General features: G+C 44.4%; 1 protein-coding gene across 2 annotated transcripts in view; it reads left to right on the top strand.

The window, feature by feature from the left end:
- Positions 1-287: 287 nt before the first annotated feature.
- Positions 288-24,853, top strand: part of rhoaa (ras homolog gene family, member Aa) — a 53,414-nt gene continuing 28,848 nt past the window's right edge. Inside the window, exon 1 of one of the 2 annotated variants that reach the window (XM_084332635.1) lies at positions 288-357. The gene's annotated coding sequence lies outside the window, so the exon portion shown is untranslated. The remainder of the gene's footprint in view (positions 358-24,853) is intronic. The other variant, XM_084332634.1, reaches the window with a different exon arrangement.

Raw genomic sequence — 24,853 nt, 5'->3', positions numbered from 1 at the left:
CCTTCCCCCTCTGGTGACCTGACTCTCTTCCTACTCCCTGTATCCATAGATCTTTCCACAGCAAAACGGTCCTTTCCACAGCAAAACGGTCGGCAAGGTCCTTTCCACAGCAAAACGGTCTGAGAACTTCTGAGAGAATTGTTGAATATATACTGTACAATTCATATTTAAGCCAATAATATATTTAGGGCGACTAAATTGTGTTGGTTAAATTTACCGTCACTCATAATTTTCTGTTGTCCTATTGGTTAGAAGTCGGTGACATGGGCGGATGTTATCGGCGTGGCACCGTCGGGGGCGGGGCTGAAGGGTGGACAGGAAAAGAAAAGGAAGGCGAGGGCATCTGAAACGAAAACGGTAACACAAATAACGTTTTAAACATTTATTAACATACCTACCTGTTTGTTTACGTTATAAGTCAAGGTACCTGCCTTTAATACCTGCAATTAATCGAGTTCTTAGAGCTGTTATCAGGGTGACCAACTTAATAAGAGGCCCTGCCTGACCCGAGAAACTAGGAAAAGAAACTAGCGGAGTTAGCTAGAGCTAACCTTTGATGATGACTGAAAGGGAACTGTCTGATGATGATAACACAAAACTGCTGCCACCAGCTAACACTAAACGTGCTGTAGGGATTCGGTGGCAAACGATTATGTAATATAATATCATATTAGAGGCAATACACGAGCCTAACGGACAAGACGAATGCCTTCTGTTGGCAGGTGTAATAAACTAAGCCGTTATGGAGGTAAGATAACGGTAACGTTAAACACCACAAAGTTGGGCTAACGTTATATTAATGTAGCGTTAGCAAGATGACATCACCAGTTAACGTTAGTTGCTAATGTTGGACCAGTCAGTGCCACTAAACTAACTACCATCGCGAAAACTGCCAGTTAATATGAGCAGTTAGCTAGTTCAGTGCATTGATGTCAATGACGGTGAAGCCAGTGAACCAGGTTATTATAGCAAAGAGGCTGAGCCTATATGGGGGAGCCCCCAACATATAACCATACAACTATAATCTAGTTCAGAAATAGTTACGGTTGCTAGTACTTGCTACATAGAAACTTGGTTAGGGAATAGACTGTCCGTTGTGTTGGGTGGGGCTTTATGGTTTCATAAAGAACCCACTCAGGTGGTCAAACTGAGTTTCTAGGCAGGTATGGCTCTATTCGAGTTCGAGGGGTGAAGTTTAGTTATCATGCAGCGCCTATTGCCTACTACCTAAACAGAGACCGGCACAAAACGGCAAGGCTGTTCACAGTTGTCAAATATCTTTTTAGAAGAGCACCAACCAAACATAGCATGGGCATCAATCATATGGACTTATTGGACTGCATCTCTCATACAGGTACCTAATTATCCTGTCCACTGCCAGTAACCCCTAATTGACACATTAGGCCACATACCCCCATTTTAAGACTTTGTCTCAAGGACCCTCATCTGAGAAGATTGTTGTTGTTAGATGTGATATGATTATTAGATTAAACTATTCCCTGTTTGTTTTCTGGGAACCCCTTGAAACCCCAAGGCCCCCACGTTTACAACAACGAGTCTTGACACATAAACACTTAAAGGGATAGTTCAGAATTTTGGACATGAAGTTGTATGAATACGTGCCAGTACTAGTTCTCTCCCACCCACCCCCTCCTAATGTACAGTCCCCTCCTCATCATATGTATGTACTCTGTCAGGATCTATGGGTAACACTACTGTATATTTGAATATAGTATATGTCACAAATGTAACAGTACTAAATACCTGTATGTCCCTATGCCATAAATGTCATGTATGTTGAGTATGTCATAAATGTCTATGAATTGAAAATGGGGGACCCTGATGTAAACAAGACAAACGTCTTTCTCTGGTCTGCATCCCCTTAACAATTGTGTGTATTGAGCCGTACTGTATTGTACCTAAATAAGAACGATATTCCATTTGTTCCATCCAGTTTAATAAAGAAGAAAACAATATACAAATAAGTCTCGGACGACTGCAGGTGTATTTACAAGTAGCGTCTCAACTTCCTGTTCCGGTCGCTGCGCTACTGTGCAGGACCGTCTGTTATAGAGGCGCTGTCTAGATATTCTCTATCTCCCCCAGAGTCTTTAACATACTGTGTAAAGGCTGAGAAATAATAAACACACAAAAACGTGGACAAATACCTGTGTAACCCACACCCAGGCTATGTGACTATAAATCATGTGTCCATTATGTGACTAGCCCATGGAATAGTCCCTGTGCCAGGCAGGCACTCTGGTCGCCCTGGTGGATCGGCGTAAGTCCGCCCTAGGTGCAGGGGACGACACAGTGGGCCCCGGTGGGGGATCGGCTCCCGGGTCCAAAGGGGCCGGTGGTGACGCCTGAAGGACCGTGTGCGAAGCAGGCGGCGTCCCGCGCCGGGGTTGGCTCGCCAACGTGAGTACCGGTGGCGATGTGGGGGACACAAGGTCGCAGTTGGGGTCAGGCAGACGTGGTGTGACAACGAGTGCTGGTGGTACGGTGACACGGGCCGCCAGGTCGTCGTAAATTGATCGAGGAGGTGGAAGGTTGTTGCGAACAGGGCTGAACCTGCGCAGGAACCTCCTGTTCCGAAGTGTGACTCTGCCCGAGCCGTCGATCTTGACCACGTATTGGTCATGCTGGCGTACCTCCACAACACTGCCAGTCCTGTCCCATTTGTTGGGGTAGGGCCCTGTCTGGTTCTGTACACGGACCATGTCCCCTACCATGAGTGGCGGGAGGCGTTTTGTGTGCTCTGCCCAGGCATCCGCTGTGCGGATGTGGCGTTTGCGGAGAGCCTCCTCCCTTGCCGTCAGTGTCTCACGCCAGGTCTCGTGTGGTCTGTACTTCCCAGGTACAACCGGGATGAAGTCACGTATCGGGCGGCCGAAGACACACATTGCCGGAGATATTTTCGTGTCAGGGTCAGGTGTGTTACGATATTGCAGGATCGCTCTCTGCACAGCATCTGTGTCAAGCTCCCCCTTTGGGCCGGTGTTGTCAGTGATAAGGCGTTTCATTGTCTTTACCCCAATCTCAGCGCGGCAGTTGCTGTGGGGGAAGGCCACAGATGAGAGGCGGTGGTGTACGCCCCATCTGTATAGAAATGACCTGGTCTCGGTGGAGGTGAACTCTGGGCCCCCGTCTGATGTGAGCTCTTCTGGCGTCCCGTACGTCACGAAGGCCCGACGTAGGTGATTTATGAGGCCGGCGGCGCCCCCCGTCGCCTTCGAGATGATCGGCCAGTTTGAGTACCGGTCCACCGTCACGAGGTAGTGCACGCCCCTGTGCATGAAGAAGTCCGAACACACCGCCTGAAAAGGGTAAACAACTGGGATCGGCGGGGTTGGCGGCGCTCCAGGCTGTGAAGGTGCCATCCGGTGGCAGTGCTCGCAGTTCCTCCGAGTGGCGCTGATGTCAGCCGACATGCCTGGCCAGAACACAGAGGATTCTGCGCGGGCGGTCATCATCGATACGCCCTGGTGGGCAGCGTGTAGGGCGCTCAGCACTTCTCTGCGGAGAGAGAGTGGTATAATCACCCTGTCCTTGTACAAGACCACCCCATCAGTTGATGTGATGTTCTCACGGTACTGGTGGAAGTCACGGATCGTCGTCGGCATCTCGAATTTTGAGTCGGGGATGCCGTCCGTCGCCATTTCCTCCACGGTGCGCATCTCACCATCGCTGCTGGTGGCCTCCCTGACACGATCCCATGTCACTGACCGCAATGATTCAAGGCCCGCAGCACACCATGCCAGGTCATCCTCCTCAGTGTCGTCGTCATTCCCTGGCTCGGTCTGGCGTAGGAAGGACAGTACATCAGTGTGCGTACTGGGTGGGAGGTGGGCGTTGTCATCTGGAAGGTCCATAAGTGATGGCCGTGTGGTGCCAACCGGCCTACGTGACATGGCGTCCGCCGCCTTGTTCCTCATGCCCGGGACATGCACAATGCGGAAACGATAATGCAAGGTCTTCTCCTTGAGGTTCCGTAGGCGTGGGTTTGGTATGTCATCGAGCGCCCTGTCTGCAAGGAGTCTCAGCAGCGGCTTATGGTCTACAGCTACAATCAAGTCCTCGCATCCCAACACAAAGTAGCGTGCCTTGTCCAATGCGTCCGCGACCGCAAGAGCCTCGCCCTCTATGGGCGCATACCTGGACTCCGCCGCATGCGTGAATCTGCTGCCAACCAGGGTTATCTTCCACCCATCAGTGCAGCAGAAGGGTCTGACTGGCATACATCGGCAATGTTTCTGGAATAACCAGAATCCAATGCCCTCCTTTGACCAGTCCGTGGCGATACATGTTGGCCTGGTTTTGTAAAAAATGCGGACACCACGCTCAATTTCTTCGACGATCACATCCTTTGACTCACGGAATATGTCTTCCAACTCCGCGGACCACTCGAAGCGTTCTCCACTCTTCAGGAGCTTCCGGAATGGCTGCATACGCTTGGCCATACTGAAGGCGTAGGCCACCTGGTTGACCAGCCCGAACCACGACCTGATGTCCGTGACATTACGTGGTTGTGGGAAGTCGTGTATCGCCTCCAGGTAGCGATTGCACGGTCGCACATCAGTCATGGTGATTGTAAAGCCAGCGAAGTCCACCGTGGGTGCGCTAAAAATGAACTTCTCCGGGTTGAGGACTATTCCATTCCGGCCGCATATGTCCAGCCACTGGACCGCCTGGAAGTAGCTCTCCTCAATCGTATCTGACCATAGTAGCGTGTCGTCTATGCACTTAGTTTTGTTGCCTATGTCCGCGACAACCTCGTCATACCGTCGCGAGTAACCGTCCCCCGATGCCATGTACCCCTGCGGGGCCGACAGGTACCGGTAGCGGCCCCATGGGGTTATGAACGTCGTCTTGTGGCGATCGTCCTTGTGTAATGGGACGCTGTGGTAACCATTCCAGGCATCGAACACAGTCTTGAGTTTCCCGTTAGGCACACATCTCGCTTGGTGGAATGGAGATTGGGTGTGGTGGGTCTCGCGGAGTGCATACTTGTTCAGGGCCTGGAAGTCGACAGTGCGTCGCGGTTTGCCTGTCTTCTTCGCGCAGATCACCATGCGATGACACCACGTCACCGGTGTACCGATTGGTACTTCCTCCAACACGCCGAGGCGGACGTCCTGGTCGAGGCCTGCCTTTACCTCCTCTTGCCAGTGTAGGGCCACGGGGATGGGGGTGTGACAGGCAACCGGTGTCGCATCCTCATTAAGCATGAGGCGGAGTGGTGGGCCGGTCATTTTCGGTAATGTCTGGTGGGGGCATGTGTTAAATGTGCTCTGAGCGTACAGTTCTAACAAGTGTCCCCGTAACGCCTTCCTGTTAGCCTCGATCGCCAACATGGGGAGTGTAGTTGGCCTGGTCGGCGGCTCCGCACGCCGCGGGCAGTCACATACTTCTGATGTCGCCAGATTCACCTCCCCGAGTGTTGGGAACTGGGCGGAGATCATTCCCAGGTCCACGCAGGCTGCACGGGAGAGAAATATGCGGTCTGAGGTGTCCGTCACATACGCGATTTGGCGTGTCTCCAACCTTCGAGCGTCACCACTGTTGCCGGCGAATCTGACTACCGCAGCTCCGAGGATCCGAATTCCCTTATTGTTCGCAGCTTTCATGGTCATGGATACGGGGATGAGGTCCTCTGTGCTTAGGCCCATTTGTTGAGCGACTTTAATGCCGATCAGGCAGCTTTGGCATCCCGTATCGGCCATAGCAGGCAGGGATACTGCACGGGTGCGTTTTAGGAGGTCAAAACCCAGAGCCTTGTAATCCTCGTGCTCGGTGGTGAGAGTGAGGTTGACGTATGGCTGCGGGCTGGACGCACGCTTCATCCACTTGTCGCACATATCATCGTACAGGTGGTGAGCGAGGGGAAGCGTGCGTAACTCGCCATCTGTGCTGATTGTACATAGCTCAACGAATGCTGCTGTCTGCTCGTCACACGTCCAGTCTGTCTCTCCGGGTGGGGGCCTAGTCGATCGGCCACCCAGGCAGGCCCTCTCGAGGTGATTATGGCGGCCACACTTCCGACACTTTTTACCGTATGCTGGGCACTCGGCACGTCTGGCGTGCCACTGGGGTGTTTTGCCGTGGCCCACCTCGCCGCAGTGGATGCATACCCCTTCGGGCTTGGCCTTTGGTTTCTCTAGCCTGGCTCCTCCTCTGGCGCGGGTGTCCTGTTGTCTCACCCGCCTGTACGAACTGCTGACCGTGTCCGCGCTCGGTCAAGCAGGCGCGATGCCGAGCGCTTTCCAGACTCCTTAGCCTCGATATACTCGATCATGTCCTTTAGTGGCATGTTCTGGTTCTTCTCACCGAGCAGGTCGAGCTGTATTTCCGAATCTGCAATGCCACGGGCAATCACGTCTCGTAGGATCTCTTCCGTGAAGTCGTTGACTTGGTCGCACCCTGTCCTAGTGCATTTCATCTGGTACTTGCACGTGTCCGCCTGCCCCTTGATGCGGGCGTGGAACGACCGGATGGGCTCTTCATAACCCTGCCGCATGTTAGACAGGGCTGCCCGAGCTACCATGGTGTTCTCTGCGCGAACGGCGAGTGCCTTCATGGCAGCGAGGACGTCCTCCTCGTCGTTGCCCGCTAGGCTCCTGCCTGCCGCGCGTGTGAGGTCCTTCCTCAGATCCTCCTCGCAGCACTCCAGTAGCTGTGAAACTATGTCGGGCCCGACCAGCTTGGTGCCTGTTTTATACTCACCCCAGCGGGTTACGAAGTATGACCAGGCCTCGCCCGTTCCGGCCAGTGCTATGGAGGGACGCTTTAGCTTCTCCATTTTAGCATTTGCGCCCGGCGCCCAGGGGGCTGCGCCTGCGACATGTATAGTGGCGTGTACACTTAACATGGCCGCCACCACGGCCGCCGCTACATGCTCAGCTACATAGTCACAATCCTCAATAGGGCACTCTGCATTTATAAGCACCATTGTCAGTTATTTGGATGAATAATTAATAGCTTGCTTCCAATGTATAAAAATTACTTCAGACTACAGCTGTAGCTCCAAAAAAATAATCCCTTTTGGCATCTTCCGTTGGAACTAATAATAAAAGTCCACTATAATCCAATGAAAGCAAAAAAAAATCCATACCAATTGTCGACGTTAACAGTGTCCTGGTCCTTTAAGTCGACAAGGTGCCGTGTTGTTTGCCGACGGCTCCGTCGACTATCCGACTTTCTCTGGTCTGTTTGCGCACCTCGTCGTCCTCCTCTGATCCACAGTCCACTGATCATATCCGTTGGACTACATCCAGTTATTTGTATATAAATAAGAACGATATTCCATTTGTTCCATCCAGTTTAATAAAGAAGAAAACAATATACAAATAAGTCTCGGACGACTGCAGGTGTATTTACAAGTAGCGTCTCAACTTCCTGTTCCGGTCGCTGCGCTACTGTGCAGGACCGTCTGTTATAGAGGCGCTGTCTAGATATTCTCTAGTACCCATTCTGCAATCTGTTAAATAAAGTTTTCATTCATTCATACTAGTGTGGTGGATGCAAAGCTATTAGCTTACTTACAGAGTCCTGTGGTCAGAGTTCTGTCCAGGTTCAGAGCGAAACAAAAGCAAACAGGGTCTTGAAACCAAACACTTTTTAATCCACACCATGATACAGGCAAAAGGGTTACCTATTTTTAACACAAAATCATCGTCTTCCAGCACTTATTCTGCAATCACTTGGCACTGTTTTATTTCTTGGAAAAAGCTGATTACTACGTAGTGGAGCCGTTTTTACTGGTAACACGGCCTATCAGCTGTTTCAAAATGCTGGAGTACCATGGTTTTGTTTTGGAGCTGGGATAACTGCATGTTCTGTGGATTAAATATTTTTTGGGTTTGTGACCCTGCTTCTGCCTTTTGCTCCCTGTTTAAAGCTTCCCGGTTCGCTCAGACCACAATAATAACCTTGGATTGGGTGTATGTCACAGATAACCAAAAAGTAAGCTGAACATTTATGAATTATGCAGTGATCAGATATTCTGATCTTTTCTGATTAAGGAAACCTTTATGGCTGCGTTCATCGCCGTTACCATGGGCACAGTGAATAAACAAGGCTGCACAAATGCAGTGAAATTAAATTATTTACGTTTTTTCTTATTTATAGCAGAAACAAAAAATACGATGGAAACAATAATATAATATTTCTTATTCAATATGTTAACCCCTCAACCCCAGGTATCGGGCCAAGATTTATTTCACGTCATAAATAGATCAATACAGTCCGTATTAATTAATTAATTGCGTAAGCTGGCTTTGTCTGAATTTTTCTAAATGTCCACATAATATAGGCTATATCGGACTAGGAGTGCCTAGAGAGTGGTTTTATAATGTGCATTGTGTTTCCCATATGTTCCCAGCTTTCGTATCACAAAGCTACAGTGGCCTCCTTGAAAATGCAGGCTGAGTATGAGATGAGTAGTTTTCTGGCAAGGTGTAGGCTAATATCCACAATGAGAATATGGAAGGAGAATAAAGAGTGGATAGCCACCACATATGCATGCGTAAATGCTGTCTGTTGTACTCTGATAATCTCTGCCCCTTTTAACCTCTTAACACTTTGAGTGCCACAGACGTGTTATCTCGTTATTTCATGCCCCCCACTGAGTGCCCACGACGACAAATATTGTTTTATTTGTTTATTAGCGATCTGATTTCATATTTCATCAACCGAGTCTCCTGTTGGTACAGCAGCTCCTCCAGGAGCTCAGAATGGAAAAAAACGCCCCCTATCGTCTATCCCTGTGTAACTGCAGGTCAGTCGCTTAGACTGACCTGGGATCTGTAGATATGTAGAGGCGAAGCCAGCTGGTTCCTTGTGCTGGCAAGACGTCTGATCAACATGGAAGTCATCGCGGGACGGGAATCAGCCTGGAATATATATTCACAGCAGCCAATACTCAATCAATAAGCGTGATCGATATTTGGAATGGCGATCAGGAATTGGAATGATCTTTTTGGAGAACATCTGATCTGAGGTAAGGAATCTATTTTACCAGTCTGTCTTGGGATAATCAGAGTTGTATTCGCTGAGATCTCAGCGTTTGCCCTATGTGTGTGTATGCACGATCGCTGATGAGGAAATAAGAGAATCGATTTTTCAGCTTGCGTCTCTAGCGTGCATACGTACACATACTATCGATAATCTAGCGTTTATTTGAAAACTATTCATAAATAGGCTGAAAAATGACAACGTTTGTGTATTCTAGAATATTCCAGTAAATGTCTTTTATCATGGAATCTTTATATTTTCCTTGAAAACGAGGGCTTTTCAAAATGCTATAAAACGAAAATGAACCGATAAAAACAATCCGCTTTGACAATGTTGACTGGAAAACGAGTCATTGATAAGCGACGGGCAGATTAGACACATAGCCATAATTTAAAACATAGATTAGGCGTTTTTAACGCTAACATTGAAGTGGATGGTGGGCATTCAACCGGTAAATCAAGGTTAAGCAAGGGCCCTGAAAGTGTTAACAGGCGCCCCAAAAAGTGGCCATAGGACTGCATACTTTTTTTGCAAACCAAAATACTATACTTTATACTTATAGCCTGGTCTCCTTTGACAGAACACATTCTGGATTTTTTTTTTTTTTTTAAGATTTTTTTTTGGCGTTTTATCGCTTTATTGCTACTGGGCAGTCCAGTAGAGAGAGACAGAGGAGGAATGGGAGACAGAGTGGGGGGAAGACATTCGGCAAATAACGACGGGTTCGGGAGTCGAACCCGGGTCGGCCGTGTCGCCGTGCCACTGGGGCGCCCCACATTCTGGAGTTTTTGATAAAGAAAGATCACTTTTAGTGCTGCTAATGAAATAGAGTAACATAGGTCTGAACTTGAGTTGTAGAAAAACTCATGTTTTTCTGTAGTAGCTGCAATATAAAAAAAAAAAAATATATCCAAACAAATTGGTATAAGCTTGAAAACACTGGGTCCATAGCCTGAAGTCTTAAGTAGTATATGTCCAAATTTCATAAAGATCCGTTCAGAAATTTGTGATTAGGAGCGATTTTTGTAAACTATGTACAATAAGAAAAGCTCTCCAGGATTCCATTTCCTCATTGACTTCAATTCATTCAGCGTTTTTTTCTCTTCCGGTTTTCGCTCGTGATTTTTCACCTAGATCCCTGATTCGCAGATCCCCACTTGGGGTATCCAGTGTTTCCCACAGGATTTTCAGAGACTATGGGGGGTGAACCTCCGACCCTCTAGGGGGGTCCGGGGGCATGAACCCCCGGACCTTATTTTTTTGTGTACATTTGAAAGTTAAATGCATCAATCTAGCCTAATTGATCAAAAAGATGCACATGCTACTGTTTCTGTTTGTTTATTAAAGCCGGTTGATAGGCCAATGCAATGCTGTTATTATAGGCTACAATGGTGAATGGTGTTATTTTGATTTATTGTCGGTCACCTGATAATTTTTTTTAAAATTATTATTATATACATTTTATTTTGTATATAATTTCTTTTGGGGGAGGGCGAATATTCGATATTATGAAACACACATTTTCTAATAGCACTTTTGCTAGAAAGTCCCATCCCTAGTCGGAAGGATTTTTTTGATGATGATGGAAAGCAAAATACGCATTTACATGACTGAATCCAGCTAGCCATATAGCTTGTTGTTGTTGTTGTTGTTGTTGTTGTTGTTGTTGTTGTTGTTGTTGTTGTTGTTGTTGTTGTTGTTGTTGTTGTTGTTGTTCTTACCGAACCAGCTAAGACCGAGTATAGCCTTAACCCTTCGAGAAGCTTTGTGGTCCAGGCTTGAACTTTCCATAAAAGTGTCCATATAAATCTATTTAGTTAGATCCAACACTGTCTGAATGTACAGTATCTTGTGATTATTATCAATTTCCGACAACTACTAGCCGAGTGTATTTTCCTACTAGACCCTCAAGGTGATTAGGGACGTGATGTCACGTGCCACTCTCAGCCAATAGAGTGACTACTTTGGGCGCTAGAGGAAAGCGCCCTTGGATATTGTATTTGACGGCGCTGATTGGATTAAATGTATTTGCATTTTGCCCTGTGAGTTGTGCACTGACGGTGGAGCTGAGGTGGAGTGCCCATGAAAAGGGAGTGGAGGGGGCTAGGGGCCGGGGGATGAATAGGACACGCAAAGAATTCTTTCTTCTTCTTTCCACCAGGGGGGGGTGGCACCCTAGCGCCCTCTATGTACCAGCCGCCACTGATTGGAAAGCCACACTCATAGGCTACAACCCTGTTCAATAATTCTCGAGATCGCCAAATGATTGACGGAGCTAGAGCCTCGGGAGTCTGGGGTGGTAATCTGACTCTGCCGTGTGTACAATGGAGCACGCCTCACATATCGGCATGTGACTCGAGAACCGCTGAGCGGATTTTGTCGCCTGACTTTTTGAACAAGTCTTTAACCTCTTAACACATTGGACGCCAAAAACGAGTATACTCGTTATTGCCCGCCATGCGTTGTGCGCCAGAAACGAGTTAACTACTTTTTGGGATCAATATTTCATTTTTTCGCCTAAGCCTCCCTCCGGGACTGCAGCTGGACCCTGTATGATATTGCAACGCCTCAATACTGCCGCCTGGTGGATGTCGGGCGAGTTACACTCCAAGCCAAACCGGAAGTGGCGCTCGGTGCGTGTTATTTCTAAACCTAGCCGCATTTCTGGCAGACGCTCTCTGATTGGCACTGACTGACGCTCTCTGATTGGCCACTGACATGTTTGCCCAATCGCGTGACGAGCTGTGTCTTTGCCCATTTCCGCGTCGAACAGCCTGCAAACTACCTGGCGTTCTATCTATCGTCATGCTCTAAGACAAACTCTAACCTTAACCAACTTCGAAAGAGTGCCTAAGCTTAACCGTCGAAAGAACTTGCCGTCACGCTCTAAGACAAACTCTAACCTTAACCAACTTCGAAAGAGTGCCTAAGCTTAACCAGTGTAGAATCGGAGAGCGTCTTGCCAGAAATGCGGCTAGGTTTAGAAATAACGCGCTCGGTGCATCGAGGAAATTCCTCCGGCAGTAATATCTTGTAGCGTGGATCTAGATACACACTTGAGTGCATTGGGATCGCTTTCGAAATGCAATAATCAATATGATTTCGGCGTCTATTGCATCATACAAACGGGAAATGGATCTAGCAGATCGAATTCAAATAATTGGAATATTTTTCCTCCAGTCTCATCGGCGAACGGTAAGAGGAAACTAACGTTATTTTCAGCCCGATTGTTTATTCATTTCACGGCAATCCATCTGATCAACGTATCAACTAGGGGTGGAATGGTTCACAAAATGGACTGTTCGGTTCGTATCACGGTTTTGGGGTCACGGTTTTCGGTTCGGTTCGATATATGTTGTTTTTTTATATAAAAAAAAAATGTAACACTAAAATCTAAACATGCTTCTCATTTATTAAAAAAAAAAGTTTACAGTGTTTACAGCCTTAAATAATGTTTGGCACACAAAGACCGAACTGACTGAAAAATATAGGCTACATTTGTCAAAGCCCATCATCCACTTCAATGTTAGCGTTAATAACGCCTAATCTATGTTTTAAATTATGGCTATGTGTCTAATCTGCCCGTCGCTTATCAATGACTCAACATTGTCGAAGCGGATTGTTTTTTTATCGGTTAATTTCCGTTTTATAGCATTTTGAAAAGCCCTAGTTTTCAAGGAAAATAAAAAGATTCCATAATAAACGCCCTGTACTGGAATATTCTAGAATACACAAAAACGTTGAAATTTTTCGGCCTATTTATGAATAGTTTTCAAATAAACGCTAGATTATCGATAGTATATGTGTACTTATGCACACTATAGAAGCGGGCTGAAATATCGATTATCTTATTTCCTCATCAGCGATCGCGCCCACACACACACACACACATAGGGCGAACACTGAGAGCTCAGCGAATACAACTCTGATTATCCCAAGACTGGTAAAATAGATTCCTTACCTCAGATCAGATGTTCTCCAAAAAGATTATTCCAATTCCTGATCGCCATTCCAAATATTGATCACGCTTATTGATTGATTAATGGCTGCTGTGAATATATATTCCAGGCTGATTCCCGTCCCGCGATGACTTCCATGTTGATCAGACTTCTTGCCAGCACAAGGAGCCAGCTGGCTCCGCCTCTACATATCTACAGATCCCAGGTCTAAGCGACTGACCTGCAGTTACACAGGGATAGACGATAGGGGGTGCTTTTTTCCATTCTGATCTCCTGTAGGGGCTGGTGTACCAACGGGAGACTCGGTTGATGAAATATGAATTCAGATCGCTAATAAAACAATAAAACGATATTTGTCGTCGTGGGCACTCAACGGGGGGGGGGCTGATAAAACGAGATATGTCGTCCGTGGCACTGCAGTGCGCCTACAGATGCGAAATAAGTCTGTGGTGTTTTTTTCCTTCTCACAACGAGTCAAATGCATCTACATGCAGGGAGCGAAATTAACTTTTTGACTCACCGGCCAGTGGCGGGTAGATGGGAAGAATCTACCCGCCAAGCATATTTCTTACCTGCCAATTTTTTTTGATAAAAAAAAAAGTATTATTATTTTATATATATATATATATTTTTTAATAAAATATATATATTATATAATCATACTTGTGATTGTGTTATCTGCGAGACATCGCCACCTCGCTGTCCGCAAACAGCTCCACTGTCTGTGTGTATACTCGAGTGGCCTCCAGCTCCAGCAAGGATTCTCCGGCGCTGCAGCTGGACCCTAAACGCTACATTCAGCATGCAAAAGGATTCTCCTGAGCTACAGCTGGACCCTATTCAGCAGCCCTCACTCATGCGATGTAAGCCAGGGACTCGAATACGCATGTTGTTGTTGTAGGACATTGATGCCAGGAGCTATCTGTAGCTACTGCTGGATAGCGTTGGGACAACGCCTCAGTGAACTATTTAGTTTACTGCGACATTTCGTAGTGACTAGTGAGCTACCTAGCCAACGGAGGTATTGTGCACTGGACTATTGCTGGAGGATTTGTTGATGTCTGGAGCTATCAGTAGCTAGCCGGCTGGATAACATTACACAATGCCTCATGTATTAAACTAAGTGAATAGTTGACTGGGTCATTTTGTAACGGTAGCTAACGTTATCTCACGAAGGTCCCACACTGACTAGACTAACGTCACGGTGACTCGGAGGCAATAGCCTCTGTTTACATGCAGGCATACAGAAACAGGTAGGGAGGGGGTAGGAGCAGCAGCAGCAGTGCGCGGTGCGCTGCATGTCTGTGCTGAGACAGCGAGTGAGAACTCCGCTAAAGAATTGGATCAGACCTCTCAGTGGGAGGTAGGGGTGGACGGTATAAACGGTATACGGTATAAACGGTATGAATTTGCTCTACGGTATGGATTTTGACTATACCGTCTAAACCGGTAGTGCAGCTCTAAAATACCAATGACGTCATGTAACCACAGCGCGACTATTTCACTCGCATTTGCCCCTAAAAATAGATAGAATTAGTCATAGATAATAGATATGTGCGAACTGGAAAAAGTTATTTAGGAGGCTTCGCGCAGTGGGCGTGCCAGCCCCTACCGCACGCATGTAAACACGGATCTAGTAGTCTAGTGGGACGGGACACGGGAGCTCAGCTGTCGGCGGCGTCTCCCTGAGCTAACGTTAGCTTAGCTACCGTTACAAAATGACCCAGTCAACTATTCACTTTTAGTTTAATACATGATGAGGCATTGTCTAACCGAACGGTATCTAGTCGGCCAGCTACCGATAGCTCCTGACATCAACAAACGCTCCACAAAGTCTAGTAGAGAGAGACGTGTGTGTGCTACCTGTTAGCCGTTAGCTCACGTTAACGCGAGTTAGTTCACCGTTCAAAACGAAATGTCCCATTGAACTAAATAATTCACTGAGGCGTTGTATTAACGTTATATATCCGGCTTAGCCGGATAGCTCCTGATATCAATGTCTTATAACACTGATTCGATGCGTATTCGAGCTGAGGGCTTGCTAACGTTATTCCAATATAATAGGGTCCAGGTGCAGCGCCGGAGAATCCTGGCCGTAGCTCTGCTCGAGGCTACTGAGTATAGGTCCAGGTGCAGCTCCGGGGAAACCTGGCCGTAGCTGGAGGCTACTAGAGTACACACAGACAGTGGAGCTTGTTGCGTGGTGGCGATGTCTCGCAGATAATACAAGTACAAGTCTAATTATATAATATATATATTTTATAAAAAAAAAAAAAAAATTATATAAAATAAAATTTTTTTTTTTATCAAAAACGATTATACCGTGATATATACCGTTACCGTCTATGCTTCAAATTATACCATGATATAAATTTTAGACCATACCGTCCACCCCTAGTGGGAGGCGCCAAACGTAAAAACTGAGCGCAAATGGCGGGTGGCGCTCTCTAGTTTCGGTCCCTGTCTACATGCTTTGCACCGTCGCCATTCCTTTATGCCCACATCGCCCGAAATTAACGTTTATGTACCATTACAATTAGGGGTGCACCGATGTATCGGTCGGGTATCGGTATCGGCCGATAAGTGCCTTGTTGACTGCAATCGGCCGATAAGCTCGAATGTGCCGATGGCAGTAGCCGATAAATATCCATCAATTTGTGTAGCGTCAAGACAAAAAAAAGTTCACTCGCGACCTGAACAACGCCGTCCCCAGTCCGGGCAGTCCCCCCCACACACACACACAAGCTACTAGGGATGGGTACCGAATTCGGTACTTTTGAGGCACCGAACCGAAACACGTCGGTACTACCGAGTATCGAATCAAGTGAGAAAACAATTATTATTTTTTTTTTATTATTTTTTACTTTTTTACCTTTTTTTTTTTTTACTTTTTTCTTTTCATGTCAACGTTCACACGCACAATATATGCTTACCTAGGATTTGACTTGATTCAACAACAAAGCAGTCAGAGCAATGACAAGCCGAAAACTGTCGAAATTGTAGTTATTTGAAGTTTGGATTTTTTTTTTACGACTGAGGTATGTAAATAAAATTTCTTGAGACTAAAGTACCGAAAAAAGGTACCGTTGGGTACCGGTATCGATTCACAGGTATCGGTTCAAATGTGAAAGGTACCCATCCCTACAGCTACTGCATCAAAGTTACTACTTATGATTAACAAGGCATTCGTTTTGCGGCATTAACATTATATAGTTAGTGTTACACGTTCATAACATCAGCATATTATTTACCCGAACATAGCAAGCGTTCATACTAGCTGCCGTCCCCAGTCCGGGCAGTCCCTCCCCCACACACACACACACACACAAGCTACTGCATCAAAGTTACTACTTATGATTAACAAGGCATTCGTTTTGTGGCATTAACATTATATAGTTAGTGTTACACGTTCATAACATCAGCATATTATTTACCCGAACGTAGCAAGCGTTCATACTAGCTCAGTTCCTTCCGTTGCTCACAGAGCCCTGAGTTTTACCCATTCTGCAATCTGTTAATAACGTTTTCAATCAGACACATGTATAGAAAGGCTTTGTTTTATTATAACATTAGTTGCAGTAAAATCATTATGCCTCATTAAAGTCATCCTGCGGAGCTAAAAGCTAAACGTCGGCCGCACGCCGCGCCATGTTGTTGTTCTAGAAAACCTCTGTCGTCAAAATCAATGGCGGACAAAAGCAGAAGTAAAAAATGCAACACGCTTGCCGATTGGTGGTAACAGCAGAGGCGGGTGCAAGCGGTGTGTGACGTAATTGGCAGAATCGACTGTCAATCAAAATGTCATTGGTTGAGACAATAGTATCTCGCTGCAGCCCAGCAGGTAGACCATGCTGGGAGAACTAGTATCTAGCTGCAGCCCTGCAGAACATACTGGGAGAGAGATTTTCTTGATGTTTCCTTTTTTTAAGTAAGTAAAGAGGCCTATGTTCATATCGGTGAGCACAATTTGTAAGACAAATATACAGTAGTTCCAAAAAAATTATAAAAAAATTACAAAAAAAAAAAATATTACAAAAAAGAAAATATTTAAAAAATATTTAAAAATAATATTTTGCAACAAATATCGGTATCGGCCGATTGTGTTAGTTGAACAATCGGTATCGGTATCGGTGGCATCCCTAATTACAATCACTACAACGTTGGCGTGAGCTAACAAGCTAATCCTGATCAGAGGCAGAGCAGAGCCATAGAGAACAGCAGACAGTGTGGACTGGGGAAAGGGAAAGGAGTATATTATAGTAAACTGAGGATTACTGAGGATGGACAGATAATGTTGATATTCAAATATAAAAAAGTTTCGAGAGGAGTGGAAGTTTGAAGACAGACTACAATATGATGCAGGGGTGGTGAGTTGAAACAATGTGTGTGTGTCCTAGGGCTGGGCGATATAACGATAACGATAAATAACGCGATATATTTTAATCGATATCGAATATCGAAATAAAAAAAAAAATGAAATGGTGGACAGACTTGTCTTTCTTGCCTGCAACTTAAAGTAATGGCTTTGCTTGTCCAAATGACAATACTGACCAAATTGAGATTTATTTTTCTCTTGTCCATTTATTTTGTTTGCTTTCTAATTTAAAATACAGTTTGAAACCGTCTGTACACAGTAGGCTATGTGTGCTAGCAGAACTAGACTCCAGTCACGAGTCACGGTGCACATTGTTTTTGTTTTTGTTTTTTATACTTATAACAATTCGATAATTAATTATCGATATCGAGAAATATGATAACATTATCATATCGTTATCGCGATATGATTTTTTTCCATATCGCCCAGCCCTAGTGTGTCCCGACCCCACTTCTATGTTTCAATAAATTATTTGCATTTAAAACTATTAACGCTGACTCATTCCTTCAGTCCACTCAAAATTATGCTAATATTCCTTATGTTGTTTATGATATTAATTGAAAATAGCATATGAGAGTATTATATACTAAGGCCTAACAAAATTAATAGTTGGTTTCAGGTTGCCGACCGACCCTGCCGATTTAGGTGCGACCCAATATATTTTCTGAGTTTAAATTTTTTTTTTTTTTTTTTTTAGAATAAAGTTTCATAGAAATCTTAGTCAAACATTTAGTATTATGGATATTAAACATGCTGGCAGAGTACATGCATCCATGTTGTTGTGAACATTTTAATTAAATAAAGAAATTCCCTAGGCCTAACAAAATTAATAGTTGGTTTCAGGTTGGTTGTCAGTTTGGCCATGGGTAGGTAGGGAATTTATTTTATTTTATTTTTTTATTTTATTCTTTCCCACGGCGACTATGGATAGGGAATTTCTTTATTTAATTACTTAATACTCTGCCAGCATGTTTAATATCCATAATACTAAATGTTTGACTAAGATTTCTATGAAACTGTATTCTTAAAAAAAAAAAAAAAAAAAAAAAATGTATTTTTTATTTTTTATAATTTTTTTAAAAAACTCATAAAATATATTGGGTCGCACCTAAATCGGCAGGGTCGGTCGGCAACCTGAAACCAACTATTAATTTTGTTAGGCCTAATAATAACACATGGCGATATACTAAAAAGCTATTTATATAAATATATCTGCCCGGCTGGTCGTTTTTAAAATCGACCAGCCAAATGGCTGGTAGGTAAGTCAAAAAGTTAAGTTTGTTCCCTGCCGGGTGCGCTGTTGAAATAAGCAATTATAAGCCGACCTCCTAATACAAGCCCGGTTGCGTGTATATTTTCCCCAACAGAGTTTCACTTCCGCGTTCCGGGTTACTAATATACACGCGTGAGCGAACCTCCCCTTACTTCCGTATATGGAACACAGGTCACGCACAGCACGTAACACAACAACAACAGAGCAAGCATGGCTACCGGTACTAAACAGAGACGAAAGTTGATTCCAGAGCTGACGGTAAAAGAGCCCGCATAACTGGAGGAGGGAGAAAAAAAGTTAGCGAGGAGATGGAGACACTACTTTCCGAGTGGATTTATGCATTGCGCTTCTACAAGGCACATTTGCATATTCTTGGTATCTAGGGACATCTATGGACCTCAGTGAATGTATTCCCAGTAAGTGTCAGAAATATTGTGTCTATTACTAGGCTCGCTTAAATTGTGATGAAACAAAGGAGAATATGAATTATGATTTTTCTTTGCATCTTTGACAGTGAATAACACCAGGCTAATAATGACCAGACAAGAAGAACTGCCACTGATCTCGTTCAGTACCTTCCTGAGATCATGTGTACAAAAAATCTAAGGAAATGAATAAAGGGAAGATGATTAAACAGAAGGTTCTGTAGATACAGTACTGAATTATCCCATCCGGACCAATGCAATTTGAAATATTATTATAGAACAGCGGTTCTCAAACTACGGGTCGCAACCCAAAGTGGGGTCGCGGGTAGGTGACAGCGGGGTTGCGCATTGGCAAAAAAAAAAAAAAACTCTGATAGAGTTTTCCACCCGGCTGAGATTTTGGGGTAATTCGTCTTTCGTGTGACGAGCTACTGAAAGTCAAGTTCACTGGACAACAGGCCCTCGCAAAGTTCTGGATATCAGTCCGGAACGAGTACCCAGTGTTGTGTAATGCTGCACTGAGAAAGCTTGTCCCCTTCTCATAAACATACCTCTGTGAGGCCGGATTTTCAGAGTAGCAGCGGATCTCCGCCAAAGCGCACGTGAGCGCATTTTCTTCATGTTCTGGCAACATATTTTGGCTAAATATGCCTTGTTTTATAAATGTGTACAGAAACAATTCCATTGCTTTTGTTGATAATATGAATTAATTTCATTGATAACATAGTGCTGTAATTTCATTTTCTAATAAATATGCATGATCAAGTTCAACAACGTGTGCTTTTATTTTGATATTCCTTATTTCCACGTTGAAATTACGCGATACATTAAGTGTGGGGTCGCTAAAAAAAATCCTAAATCAAGTGGGGTCGTGGTATAAAAAAGTTTGAGAACTCCTCAGGGCACGAAATTGGTGGGCAGATTTTAGGTTTGGCGAGTGACACTGAGAGGTCTGTCCGCCACATGGCGGGTAACAAAATGAAAATAGTCATGTAAAATTATTAAAACTGCGGTGTGTTTTGGTCTTACGACAGTCGCCTTTTAGCAAATCGCAAAGCCTGCGATTTGGGATACGTTATACAGCGAGTTTGATTCAAGTTTTTTTCTTGCGTGCCAGTCATGCTTACCAATCAGAAGTGCTGTGCTCTCATTGCTCACCAATCAGAAGTAGCCCAAGGTAGCTACGTATACGCCCAACAACAACAGCTTGTGAAACGTGACAAACGTCTGTGTGAAGACATAATAGCATAGCTCCAATTTTGCAAACTAATTCGGTCTCAGCTTTTTTCCCCATGCTGTTTCTATGTGCAGTGTAAATTCCAATGCTTCTAACAAGCTTGGCATCCTAGTCATTCATTTCCGTCGGGGGGAAATAACGTTAGCCGCTAGCTAAGCTAGCCAATCCTGTTCAGACAGAAAACAGCTGAGCGGGGCTCTCTCTCCATCCCTCTCTCTACTTGTTCAATTAAGGAGCCCTTTCTCTGTCTGTGTGTGTGTGTGTGTGTGTGTGTGTGTCAGATGACATGAGTTTGATAGTATTTACTGAGGATTGCCAGATAATGTTGATATGTTAAAAGAATTATACAAAATAAATGATCATGCGACATAAAAAAATTGTTGTAGGAACGGTTTGGGAGACTTCAGAGAGAGAGAGAGTACAAATTTAACTCTGGCCTCTTTAAGTGTGTATTCAACGTAATAGCTTATCTACTTGAAATGTACTGAACATTTTGTATATATATGTGACACAAAAATGCGTATTTTTTTTAGCCGGTAAGAAATATGCTTGGCGGGTAGAATTTTCACATCTACCCGCCACTGGCCGGTGAGTCAAAAAGTTAATTTTGTGCCCTGGAACCCCTGTTATAGAATATAGAATAGCAGGCTTATAAATGACTTCGCTTCAGGGCTGAGCTTCGAAGCTTCGAGAGAAAAAAAAAATAATAATAATAACAATTTATTATAATATTTCTTTCTTTTATCTTATGTTGTGGGACTTGTACAGCACTTTAAATAAAGTGGATTGGATTAAAGTGGATTGGATTAATTAATTAAGTAACCCCTTTCGTGACTGTGACGCAGCCAACAAGGTTTCACTCGGCTGTGCTGCCTGGGTGCAGTGGGGCTGCTCTCACAGCCAACGACATGACATTACATAATTATGTTGCAACCTTCGTCTATCAAGCAAACAATTATATTATATTTTATTTATAATTTATAATTATATCAGACAATGCACCTACAAAAGCAGATGATTACAATTAAATTAGCCAACTTGGTAACACATTAGTCATAGCAGCACAGTGCAATACTCCAATTCAGCCATTGGCAATTCAGCCGTTGGGTGGGGGGCGCTGTTGAGCGGGCCTGTGACCGGACCTGAAAGCGCCCCTACTCTGCGGCTTTGCAGTTGCATACTATTGGGAGCAGCACGGAGTCTCGACTCGGGACTTATTTTATTTGGAATGACGCAAAACTAGCCTAGTTTTAAGTTAAAATATTATAAATCTACATGCCTTGAGGATGTCATTCTTTATATAGCCTGCCTATCAGGCAAAAAAAATTATTCTAACGGAAACACTGATACCGTGATATATACCGTTACCGTCTATGCTTCAAATTATACCGTGATATACATTTTAGACCATACCGTCCACCCCTAACACAGACCCATTGATACTAACCCATTGATTACTATAAAACCATGCTAAACACAGAAAAAAGGCATTTATAATGCATGTCCCCTTTAAGTCGTTTCTGGGTCGTTTTTCCTTTTTTTCCCGATATTTCTATTCATTATCCATATAATTACCATATAAAATAGGGAATGAGTCTGAGGTCCCCGAGGTGCAATACCGACCCCATCCCGCTAGACTGCGGTATCGAGCACCCTTTGTAACCTTATATCTTCGCCTGTGGGACGGCCAAATGTCTCGGGTTTCATTTTTCCTTGTCGGCCGAGGTGAACGGTTGCCCGGTTCCATTGACGCGCGTCAAATATCCCCGATCCATATGGGATCCGTGGGCCAAATGGACATTGGATGTACCAGATGGCGATCAAACAAATGGAATATTATTTTTGGAATACTGCCGATCACAGGTAAGAACGATCTGACGTAAATTTTAGCTTTGATCCTGCAATGCTTTCATACCGATCGGGCTGATAACCGTTTTTAGTGTTCAGTACGAATGCCGTTACTCACAATCAAATAATCAGAAACGACCCCACTCCACCTTTCATGCATTCATGATGGAACATAATACCTATGATATAGATTAGATTTTTCGGGATAATAGCGTATACAGGCAAGAAATGGCAACGTCTATAGTGGAATTGACGTGTAGGGCTATAACTCAGCATTTCATGAATTACCGTAGACCGCTCTAAGACCATACTTATATTCACCACGGTATAACACGGGAACCTATGGATGGAAAAATTTATTCTTTTTCACATATTGAATGATAGATAGGTCATGTCAAATGGGCCATAGTATTGTATCCATAGCTATAATATAGAATATAGTTATAGCTCTACAAACAAGGTGACGGATCCCTATCTATCTAGCGGTGGCGTCGCTACAGAGCGCTGCGTCTAATGGCCGGCACTAGGGGTGTAACGGACCCGGTACACAAAAACCACGGTACGGTACGTACCTCGGCTTTGAAGTCAAGGTTCGGTGCAGGTTTTCGGTACAGTGGGGGAAAGTTTTGGCTTTCCATGTTCCACTCAGGGGTGATAGTATTAGTGTGCAGTAACTACCGTACTTTTCGCACTATAAGCCGCACCTGACTATAAGCCGCAGCAGCTAAATTGAATGATGTGTACATATATAAGCCGCACTGGACTATAAGCCGCACGTGTTTTAATGTTTAATTACCATATATAATTAGCATTGGGACACAATACTGTCGGACAAATAACAAGAATTAACTCATTTACAAGTTGTATTGAGTTTAGCAAATAAGGGAACAGATAAATAACATTTCAATGCAGTCAAAAAAGCAATATTTAGATTTTTACATTTTCGGGTTTGGTCACGTTGAGTCACATATAAGCCGCACTGTTATATAAGCTGCAGGGTCGAAAAATGGGGGGAAAAGCTGCGGCTTATAGTCCGAAAAGTACGGTAATTGTACTTGTACTAGGGCTGTCAACGAATATTCTATATTGAAATTATTAGGGCTGACCCCTATTAGTCGATTAGTCGACTAATCGGTCGAAAGGAGCCGTAGTCGACTGCCAACCTCTTAGTCGAATACAAAAAAGAAAAGAAAAAAAAATATTATTAAAAAAATATATATATATATATTTTATCATTCTTTCCAAAAGAAAAGAGGCCTAGAAGCGTGGCTAACGCTAATGGCACGCATACCAGATGCTAACTGCCTACGAAAACAGGCACAGAGGCACTGAAAGAGGATTTCACCCATCTAATGAACACACTAGACTAGACAAATATCAAGATGTATCCATCAGTGGACCAATTGCATGCTTTTGCAGAGGACAAGAAGCCTTCAGTCGACTCCTTCAGACATTAAGCACCCCCCACAGCCCAAATGGAATGATAAAAAAAAAAAATATTAATAATAAAAAAAGAATTGTAATTTTTTTTGTTATTTTTGGAGTCTGCAAATTTTGGCCAATCATAGTCGACTATCCAAATCCTTAGTCGGGGACAGCCCTAGAAATTATTAATGGACTTATAATTTTTTTTTTAAATAATAATTATATTAGATTGATTTTTTTTTAAACAGCCCCCAGTGGGTGGTCGTTAGTGGTTAACATACCGTTGTATTAATTTGGTACACTACACAGCCTTTCGGTATGGTACGGTACACAGTGAAGCGGTTCGGTTCGGATACGTGTACCTTTACACCCCTAGCCGGCACTGAAAGTGTTAATCATCATGCAGTGACACACATGCAATGGGCGGCACACACGGGAACACACACATGCAATTTTTCTTTCGGTCGCCAATGAAATCGAGTCTCTGCGCTTGACCCATCCCGTCGTCCTTCCCCCCCAAGGGCAGCCAGGAGCAGATAGGGGCGTCGGCGTGCAAACCAATCCAAGTGCTCCTGTCCGTCTTCGTCGGGGAACGCAATAGCGTTAGCGATCTGTTGTGCATATTTTTCCATTGGGTTTATTTTATCGGGAGGGGAAACCCTTGCGAGCACAGGGAGAACATGCAAACTCCACACACAAAGGCCTGGGAGATACAGATACCCCACCTGGGTACCTGGCAACGCGGAAACCTGGTCCCCAAGCGGGAATCGAACCCTGGACCTTCTAGCTTTACTACACCACCGTGCCGCCGATCTGATAGCAGAGAGAGGGGGGGCGCAAGCCAGGCAGTTTGCATTATGAAAATCATAACTGGCCAGCGCATTATTTAGTGTGATGCTCCTCCATTCTGATGATCAAAATAATCAAAGTTATAAGAGAATAAGAGAAGTTATTTGTTTGCTATTGCAGTAAAGTGCCTCCCTTCATGTATTCTACTGTATGGTTACAGACCACACCCAAAATTATATTTAAATGTATTGGCCTATATTTCAGTCACAAACAACGGCCTTCTTTTTGTGACAATCTGTCCTGTACTGGAAAGGGGGCAGCACACCCATTTAACACCTGCTAATGATTATCAATCAACGAACCATTAGGCCTACTATTACCATACCAAACCAACCCAACATAGAGGGCGCAATCGTTCCAAATGACCAAATTAAATTATTTCTGCTTCTTGATAAGTATATGTAATGAAAAACATTCTACATAATAAGCAATATGGCTCCAACAGAG

This window comes from Notolepis coatsorum (genome assembly GCF_963971535.1).
Source record: "Notolepis coatsorum genome assembly, chromosome: 17".
NCBI lineage: Eukaryota > Metazoa > Chordata > Actinopteri > Aulopiformes > Paralepididae > Notolepis > Notolepis coatsorum.
This window is presented reverse-complemented; position numbering and strand designations above follow the sequence as displayed.